We start from the raw sequence: 10,674 nt of genomic DNA on the forward strand, positions 1-10,674 counted from the left end.
TTGTCATAGGTAAGCAAACTGAAGTTGACCACAGCTAATGGGAGCCAGATTTGTTGTAGATCTTTTAACTTCTAAAATTGTGTGTGTGCGTGTGTGAGTGAATGTGTGTTTATGTGTTATTGCACTGCAACATGTTGCTTTTCTATATGTAACAATGACAGGTATTATTCTTACCCTAATAATTCAGGTTATGTTGGTTATTCCTATGACTATTACTATCACTCTACAGTTCAAAATAAAACCCCTCATGAATTAAGCCTTCTAACAATTTGTATTCTAAATACGGTGATATAGGTTATCACAATATTATTTTCTAATAAGAGTGGTTGTAAATCATAGTTTATTGTACATCATGTGGTGTGTTTCAGGGTCATTTTTAGACATATCAGTAAAATCACTAATTCTATCACCTAGTCCCTAACTTACCTAGGCTAACACTTTCCTATGTTTTGTTTGCATATCACAAATAATAAGAAAGGATACTAATTTCTGCAAAACAGTAGCATAAAATAAATATTTATGGAATAGAGTTGAGGGAAAATTGTTCAGGTGATTTACATATTCTTGTTTTGTGCTACAAAATTATGAGTTTAGTTCAAAATCATTGATTGAGTACCTAAATTGCCAGGCACAGTGATGGATTCAATGGATGCAATGGAAAATATGATGAACTCTGTCCCACATTTCAAGGAACTTGTATCTAATGGAGATTTGGATTGTGTCAATCCACATTTTTAAAAATATGCACTCTATATGTGTAAAGTAGTAGAAGCCAGAACATCTGGGTATTGATAAAAATCTCTTTCCATCAACTAACTTCATGTTATGGATAGAAACTACAGAAAGTCCATGTTTGGTCTTTCTAGTTATTAGCACTTTGCAAAGATGGAAAATTCCCCTCCTCTTGAGGATAGCAAATCCTCTGCTATGAAAGGTCTTCTAGCAGAGACTGAAGAGCTCTTGGGAGGATTGTAGAGGGGCATTTAAACATCAGTGAATAGTCATTCTAAAAAAAAACAAAGTTTTCTCCCAAGCCTAAGGTCTTGTGACTTGACAAATCCTTTAGCTCAATGCTGCCTTAAATTTCTCCACCTTTTGAAATGAACTAAAATATTTTATCTATCTACTTTATAGGATGGCTCTGTAAATATTTTGACAAATATATAGTGGTGTAAAATTGATGAAGATGAGTTAATTTGTCTTGCAAATTTTTGCTTACTTACAGTTTTGTCTTTTAGAAAAGAAAATCAATTAGTTTATATACCTCTGCAAACTAAAAAAGGCCCAGATTGGCTATTTCTTGATAAAATGTCTTGTTACTACTGAAAAAAGTCATTAATACAAATTCATTAAATTTACTTTTGTTATTATTTTGTTTAAGGTAATCTGGAGGGAAAATAAAAATAGATATTCATATAGTCTTTTAAAAACAGACTTATGGCCTATTATTATTTATATACAATAAAATCCCCTTTTACAATTAAATGAGGCAAATTTATAAAATTGTGCATTCATAACCCAAATCTAATTTTAGAACTTAACCACCACCCAAAATATCCCTCAAACCTATTTGCAATTACTCCTTATTCCAAACCCCAGGTAAGAGAACCATTGATTGCTTACTGTTTTGGATATATTCTTACTGAAAATTTCAGATGAATGGAATCATATGCTCTAGTCTTGAGAGTATGACCAGAGGATCACCTATGTTATAGCATACATTCATATTTCTCTCCTTTTTATTGTTGAGTAATATTCCATGGTATGGATGTGCAAATTTTGTTGTTACATTCATCACTTGATAGACATTTGCATTGTTTCCAGTTTTGGACTATGACGAATATCAGTGCTGTGAACACTCATGTGCGAGTCTTTTGTTGACATTTCTTGTAGATAAGTAGATATCTAACAATTTAATTACTGGAATGTATGATGAGTTTATGTTTAACATTTTTTAAAAGATTTTTATGTATTTATTCATGACAGAGAGAGAGAGCGAGAGAGACAGAGAGAGAGAGAGAGACAGACAGGCAGAGGGAGAAGCAGGCTCTGTGCAGGGAGCCCGATGTGGGACTTGATCCTGGGACTCCAGGATCACACCCCGGGCTGAAGGCGGCGCTAAACCGCTGGGCCACTGGGGCTGCCCTTATGTTTAACATTTTAAGAAACTTCCCTGTATTTCAAAGTGGCTATACATTTTACATTCCCACCAACAATGCATGGGGGTCCTAGTTTCTCCACCCCCTTACCAGCACTTGGCTTTGTCGGTGCTTTTGAATGAATATAGCAATTCTAGTTGACATGTAGTTATATCTCATTGTGGTTTTAATTTCCATTTCCCTAATGTCCAATGATATTGAGCATCTTTTCAGTACTTATTAGCTATATATATATTTTGATAAAATATTCAAATCTTTTGCCCATTTTTAAATTGAACTATTTATGTTTTTATTATTGAGCTGAATAACTTATTTATATATTTTGGATACAGATTCTTTATCTGATACATAACTTGATAATAATTTCTCCCAGACTGTGGCTTATCCTTTAATTTTCTTAATAGGGTCATTGAACAGAAGTTTTTGAATTTGATGAATTCTAATTATTATTTTCAGTTTGGGGAATTATGCTTTTGTTGTCTCTAATCAGTCTTTACCTAACCTTGAGTATCAATAATTTCTTGTGTTTTCTCTTAAACATCTTATAGTTTTAGGCTTTACATATAAATTCATGATCTATTTTGAGTTAATTTTTGCATTTGATATTAGGTAAGATTTAAGTGATTTCCTTCCTTGGTTTCGTTTTTTGTTTTGTTTTTCTTTACATATGGAAATCCAATTGTTCCAGTACTACTTGTTGAAAAAAAAAAAGTCTGTGCAATCTCCATTCAATTGCGTTTGCACCTTTGTTAAAAATCAGCTGCCCATAAATGTTTGAATCAATATCAAGACAGTCTATCATGCTTCATTGATACATGCTAGCCCCATACTGCTTTACTGTAGCTGTATAGGAAATTTTGAAATGGAGTAATGGAAGTCCTCCTATGTTGTTCTTCTTTGTCAAATTTACTTTGGCTGCTCTATGTCCTTTGCATTCCCATACAAATTTCAGTATTGTTAATTTCTAACAAGTTTTCTGAGATCAGGACTGTGTTGAATCTATAAATTAATTTGGGGACAATTGACTTCTTGTTATTGAGTTTTCTTATTAACGAACACGATATATTCTACATTTATTTAGGTCTTTAATTTCTTTGATCATTCTTTTGTAGCTTTCAGTGTACCAGTCTTTTTTTTTTAACAATTTTTATTAAGTAAACTCTATCCCCCTACATGGGACTTGAACTCATGATCCCGGGATCAAGAGTTGTATGCTCTACTGACTGAGCCAGCCAGGTACCTCAGTGTACCAGTCTTTCACATCTTTTGTCAAATGTATCTTTAAAAATTGCGTATTTTTAGATACTATTACAAATGGCATTATTTTAAGTGTTAATTTCTGATAGCATTATATTAAAATGTATAAGTTATATTTTTTAATTATTCCGGTTGAATTTAGGTAAGCTCACTTACTTGTTTTAGTAGTTTTTTTGGAGATTTCATCAAATTTTCTGCATAGATGATCATGTCTGCAAATAAAGAAATGTTAATTATTCCTTTCCAGGGTGGATGCCTTATATTTCTTTATATTTCCATATTGCACTGGCTAGAAGAGCCAGTAAATATTGAATAAAAGTGATTAGAGCAGATGTCCTTGTCTTGTTTTTAATCTAAGGAGGAAAATACTTAGTCTTTTACCATTAATATGATGGTAGCTATTGGCTTTTCACTGATGTTCTTTATCAGATTAAGAGAATTCCCCTCTATTCCTACTTTGCTGAGAGCTTTTGTCAGGAATGACTGAAATTTTGTCAGATGCTTTCTCTTTATCTATTAAGATGGTCACTACGGTTTCCTTTTCCATTTCTTTTCTATTTTTTCTAGTTTGTTAATATGGTGAATTATATTGATTGATTTTTGAGATGTCAAGCCAACTTTGCACTCTTAGGATAAACCAGCTGGTCATATTGTATTATATTTTTTAGATATTGTCAGATTCAATTTACTAAAATTTTGATAGAAAATTTTTATTGATGTTTATGAAGGATGCTAGTCTATTTTTCTTTTCTTACAATTGTTTGGTTTTGGAAGCAGGATGTAGTATGAGTTGGGAAGTGTCCTCTCATCTTTAATTTTCCTAAAATAGTTTGTGTAGAATTAATATTATTTCTTTTTAATAATTGGTAATATTCACTGGTATGCTACTTGAGCCTGGAGTTTTCAGGTCTTAAGCTACAGATACAATCACTTTCATAAAAGATATGTGATTCTTCATGTTACTTTTTCCTTCTTGGTTGATCATTGATGGTTTGACAAGATTTGTCAATTTCATCTAAACTGTATATTTTGTTGCCATAAAGTTGTTTATATTATTTATGTATTGTTGTTTACACATTATCATTTTAATATCTGTAGAGTCTATTGTAACCTTTTATTGATCCTGATATTGATAATTATGTCTATTGTCCTTTTTTTCCCCTACTGTCTTTTTTCTGGCTAGAGGTTCATTAATTTTATTTTTTTTCTCAAAGATCCAGCTTTAGGTTTCATTGATTATTCTCTATTGGCCTATTCTTTTCTGTTTCATTGTTTTTCACCCCAAATTTATTACTGCCTTTATTCTGCCTATGTTGGGCTTAAGTCAATCTTTTCTTTGTACTTTCTTAAGATGGAAGCTGATGAATTCTTCTGCCTTTTGTGGGTCTGAAGAGGACTTTATTTTGTCTTTCTGTTGGATTCTGGGCATAGGATTCTAGGTTATCAGGGACTTTTTGTTGCATTTTAGTTTTTTAAAGATGTTATTTTAATTGTTTCTTATAAAAAGTTGATGTTATCTTTACATTTGATACTCTGTAGGAAATGTGTCTATTCTTCAATTGCTTTTAAGATTTTCCTTTTATTGCTGGCTTTGAGCAATTTGATGATGATGTGAGCCATGGTGTAGCTTTTTTTTTTTTTAAGATTTTATTTATTCATGAGAGATAGAGATAGAGAGAGAGAGAGACAGAGACAGAGACAGAGACAGAGACACAGGCAGACAGAGAAGCAGGCTCTATACAGGGAGCCCGATGTGGGACTAGATCCTGGGTCTCCAGGATCAGGCTCTGGGCTGAAGGTGGTGCTAAACCGCTGAGCCACCCGGGCTGCCCTCTTTCTTCATATTTCTTGTACTTAGAGTTGATTGAACTTCTTGGATATGTGGATTTATAGTTTTCAACAAATTTGGAAAGATTTTAGACATTTTTTTTCAAATACTTTTTCTTTTCCCCCTGCTTTCCTTCCATTAGGGATTTTAACTGAAATTGTCCCACACTCACTGATACTTTGAACATACTTAAAAAATATTTGTTTTGTGTTTCATTTGGTTAGTTTTTATTGTTGTATCTTCAAGTTCACTAATTTTCTACAATGTTTAATCTGCCATTAACTCCATCCAGTATATTATTTATCTCACACATATAATTTCCTTCTCCAGAAGTTTGATTTGGATCTTTTAAAAAGCATCTTCCATGTTTCTTCTTAACTTTTAAATATCTGAAATGGAGTTAAAATGACTTTTAATGCTCTTGTTTGATAATTTTAACATCTATATCAGTTCTGAGTAAGTTTTGATTGATTTTTTTTTTTCTCCTCACAGATTCAATTTTCTTTCTTCTTTCCAGGACTAATAATTTTTTATTGGTTCACAAGCTTTGAGTTTTATCTTGTTGGTGGCTACATATTTTTATATTCTTAAAAATATTATTTAGGTTTATTCTGTGACACAGTTACTTGTGAACAATTTGATCTTCTCAGGCCTTGCTTTTTAGAGAATGCTTATTCCAAGGCTAGTTGCCACTACTGAAGTAAGACTATTTCAGTACTCTACACAGTAACTTGTAAATTTTTTTTTAATACCTTGTGAATTATGAGAATTTCCAATCTGGCTGCTATAAGAAAACAGAGTTTTTGATCTGATATGAGCTACATGTGTTGTTCCCTTTAATCCTTTTGGGTAATTCTTTCCCTAGCCTAAATTAATTTCCTTACATTCAAGCACTGAATGGCACTCAACTGAATATCTTAGGGGATCTCTTGCAAATATCTGGAATTCTCTCCTTCTGTATCCCTCTATTCTCTAATACTCTCCCCAACTTAGAAAGTTGGCTGTTCCTTTTGGCTTCTGCTTCTCTGCCTCATGCCCTGGAATCTTTTTCAAGGCAGTAAAATGGGGCAATTATAAGGTTCACTTCATTTCTCTCCTTTCTCTCAGTGGTCACTGTATTGTGTTGCCTGAGGTCTAGTCTTTTGAAAAACATTTTTTATATTTTCCTCTTTTTTGGTTAGAGGGTAAATTTGGCCCCCAGTATCTTCAACTTTGCAAAACATAAGTCCCTCTCAATCTTCTTTGGTAATAAAAGTTTCCTTACCTTTCAAGAGACAAAACAAGGGCTTATTTGGTCATACAATTTGATATTTACACATTTGCTTGCTGAAGACAGTTTTCTAAGTTAATCTTTTAAGAAGTTTTCTTGGTCAATTTTCTAAACAGCGGCAAAATGTCTTTTCTTTAACCCCTATTGATCCGTTTAAGAACAGAACAATTTAATTGATAACATTCATTTTATTAGACAATTTTCAATTAGTCCTGGCAGCTTTCTTTTCTCTGCTTTTCTCCTTTATAATTCTATTGCAGTGCTGGCAAAAAAGCTGCATTCCTTCTGGCAAAGATGCCTCTGTGCAAAAGTTTTTGGGGATGACCAGCCTAAAGATGGTTCCTTCCAGCTGCAATTTAAAATGTTGAGCTGGAGAGCTTAATTCATTTGATTTCTCTATGATAGCATATCCCTCCCTAAGCAGTGGGAGAGTCAAGGTCAGCTGCAGCTAATCATCGTAGGATTTGAACTTCAAAAAAAAAAAAAAAAAGAAAGAAAGAAATACAAGGTTTTCACAGAGAGCCCTTATATCCTTTTGCTTCCCTTCCAAGACTTACAAGAACATTTTTTTCAATCTCAGGGCAGAATGAAATCATTATTCAGCCTTATCCTAAGGGGGTAAGAATCTAGCTAAATATCCATTTAAAAATATTTCCTTTTCTTAAATGTACATTCCTCAATGGATTTTGTGAGGATTACTGAGCTCTTGTTTTTGTTTTTCATTTTTCCTTTTTGTAAAATAGACTAGGCTCCTTAGAGGAAAGTAATTCAATAAAATACTTGTCTAAAGCTTTGAGGTTTATAAGATATCTGTTTAAGAAGGCTAGACAAGGGGAAAAGGGAAGAGGTAACTTACACATCAAAGATCCTACATATAAGCATGCCCATTCATTTTGTGGATGAAAACTTATTGGCAAGTCCATTAGGCCTGCAGAGAAGACTTTGGGCTCTGGGCCAGGTTGCCTGGATTCAAATCCTGGTTCTTCCCTTTACTGGCTAAGCAATCTTGGCCAAGTTACATAACTTTTCTATATCTCTATTTCCCCTTCAGTAAATGGAGGTAGTGGTAGCACCTCTTTTATAGGTTTGATATGAAGATAATTCAAGTTAATATTTATAAAGCACTTAGAATAGTTCCTGGTGCCCAGAAACTACTATATAAATGTCATATAAGATAATGCATTTCAAAATATATTTACTGGGAAATATAACCGTTTGCTGACCCAAGAATCACCCCATCTTTGGAACTGTTATTTTATGCAAATGTTATGAAGGTTGAGCTCTATTGGGAAATATAACTCAAATATCTGTAAAAGTACTTGCCTTGAAAAGTTTCTTGTCTCAAACTACAATAAAGTAACAAAGCATTTTTTTCATCAAAAATGTATTGAGGGCTTCCTGGATATTAAACACAATGCAAGATGCTAGGAATTTAAAGATGAATAAAGCCTGAGTTTCACTTAAGGAACATTGTAGGTAGCAGACCAATAAATGGATCATTTTAAAACAGTGTACAGATATGGTAGCAAAATATTTCTAAGGAGTGCCAGATAAAAGTTCCTAACCCAGATGTATGTGTGTATATAGAGACAAGGGTTGGGTAAGTAGGTCAAAGAAAACCTGCTGGAATTGGTGGGTGTAAGTCAATCAAGCCATTAGGAGGGAAAGGGTGCTCCTGGCAGAGGGAGAAAAAGAGCACTGTGGTTCAGGTACAAAGTAAGTTATATGTTCAGCACTGCTGGAGCTTAGTAAAAAAGCAGCAGCTCTGTAATTTCAGGAATATTACCTTTTTTGCTAACAGATTTTTACCAGTAATCTCTTTAGATAGAGCAATGTTTTCTTTAAAGAGCTAATAAGCAATAATGGGACAGTGGTCGCCAGGGTGGAGGCTGGATCCTGCAGGTTGACCATATCCTATTAGGTCATTCTAGGTTCTGGCACTGTACTCATGTTCTGAAGTTCAAGATATAATTTTATTACATCTCTGACAGGTGAACTGAGTCTTAGGGTTGATACATAGTAACTAGATTCACAAGGTGCTGATTTTCAACCAGGTATCATGTTATGAATACACACAGAACTCTAAATCTTACACAATAGCCAACCTACCACATGATGACAGTGCTTTAAGTCCCCACTGTGTTGGGAAAATCCTCTTAAGAAATCAAATTAGAGATCAGAATTCTGACTGGTCAGCATCAGAACTGAACAAAGATCATAGATAATCTTGGATGACATTTCCAATAGCCTTGATTAGTGAAGTACCCACTCTTTCTTCAATCTGCAAACATCTCTACCTCAGTGACATATATTGTTCCATGAGTGTGAGAAAATGCAGCTTTCCTGGAGACAACTGAATAAAATTTGATAATTTATTGCTTCATGGCTTCCTACTTTTAGAATTGTGCAAGATAATGGACTTATTTTTAACATGACCTTATCTCTAACTATTACAATATCATTGACTGGGTAATAGCTTTCTCTAACACCAGATTCAAATTATGTATATTGCCTTGTATTAAAGAAACACTGTGGTCTTCTTGTTTGGATGTGTGGAGGAGGGGATTTCTTTTGTTTCTTGACAAAAAAAAAAATATAGAACCTCTCTCATTGTAAGTTACTACTGCCCTGTTGGTATCATTCATCATCTGTTGACTTTTTGTTAGATTTCAAAGGATAATTTTTTCTTCACCTCATCTTTCAATTCAGTTTTTAATTTTTTTGGGTAACTGATTGCCTACTAATTGTAATTTTTACATTTTTTACAGAGCCAGGCAGTTAGGGAACTGCTTAAACATGCATCTCTGGGTAAGTGGAGGGTATTAGGATGAAAGCTGAGTGATAAACACCAAAATACTATGAGAAAGTTACTATACTTTGTTTGCAAACTTCTGAAGTAGAGGAGAAAACCTGACTGTACTATATTTTCATTTTTTTCTTTTTCTAATGTGCAAGTATTTATTTTAATTATCCTACATGAGGGTCCTTATTTTTGGACAACAGCAAGGTATTTTAGTATCCACTCTTTCCATTCCTTAAAGGTTTCCACAGGTTTTGGTAAATTCACATTATCCTCATGACTGTGTTTTGTACTAACTCCAGGGATGTCAGCAGATTCATCATCAATCTACCTCACCAGCACTTTGTACATGGCAACTTGTGTAAACAGATAGGGCAAAGGTTGAGGGAGTGCCAGTCAGTTTCTTCCAAGTGGTTGGAGTCTTGCATTAGGCATGCAAGCCACTGGCAGTGTTAAAGTCCAAATATGTGTCCAATCTCATGGGTTAAAATTTTAGAGGGGTGAAGCAGCAGAACACTAGTCACTTCTGGAGTATAATAGGTATCAAAAACTGAATAGTCACTTAAAGATAATTTCTACAGCTTGTTTACTTTTTCATTGTAGCATGAGCTATAAGCAATCACTGTGGAACCTGGCAAAGCTGAATATCCCCATGCCATCTGTCAAAGGGTCCTATCCAAAGACAAAATTCCAGGAATCTCTTAGGAATAACAATGATTGATTGTTATTCTCACAATACAGAAGGCATCTCCAGGTTTCTTCTTTTTTAAGAACTGGAGGATGTGTCCTGCATGAAAATGTAGGCTTTATTTGTTATCATTGACTCTAAAGGAACACCTCCTTATAGAGACAGGAACCAGTTCTAATATTTTACTGTCAAGCTGTAGAAGAATGCTTCACAGTAGCCCTTGAGCCATTTAGTATATTATTCACTAATAATTCTGATGTTTCCTAGAGATCCAAAGCACTGTATACAAATACTGTTATTTCTCTGGAGATGGTATCTTTCTGTAAGGATCACTGAAAAATTGCTCAAAGTCTTGGGGAGCCTCAGGATGAGAGATGATCCAATCTGATTGCAAATGCAAGTTAATGGGTCAAAAGAGATCATTGTCTGGCTTGAAGACTTCATTCAGCAAATGCTGTTCACCAGAATCTAACTTATACTGTAACGCAAGCATTGTTTTTTGTTTTGTTTTGTTTTGTTTTGAGATGAGAACTGTTTTTATTTAGTGTCTGTTCAGAGTGCCTTACTGTTTGTGTAATGATAGGTCTCTTCCATTCACATTGTGCTCCTATGTAGAGCTGTCATCCTCCTTCTGAATGTGTCAAACAGCAGTTCCACCATGAGGCTTTAGAG

General features: G+C 34.0%; 1 pseudogene; it reads right to left on the bottom strand.

The window, feature by feature from the left end:
• Window positions 1-9,500: 9,500 nt before the first annotated feature.
• Window positions 9,501-10,446, bottom strand: LOC112658271 (archaemetzincin-2-like; annotated as a pseudogene).
• Window positions 10,447-10,674: the final 228 nt, after the last annotated feature.

Source organism: Canis lupus, chromosome 12, assembly GCF_003254725.2.
Source record: "Canis lupus dingo isolate Sandy chromosome 12, ASM325472v2, whole genome shotgun sequence".
Lineage (NCBI taxonomy): Eukaryota > Metazoa > Chordata > Mammalia > Carnivora > Canidae > Canis > Canis lupus.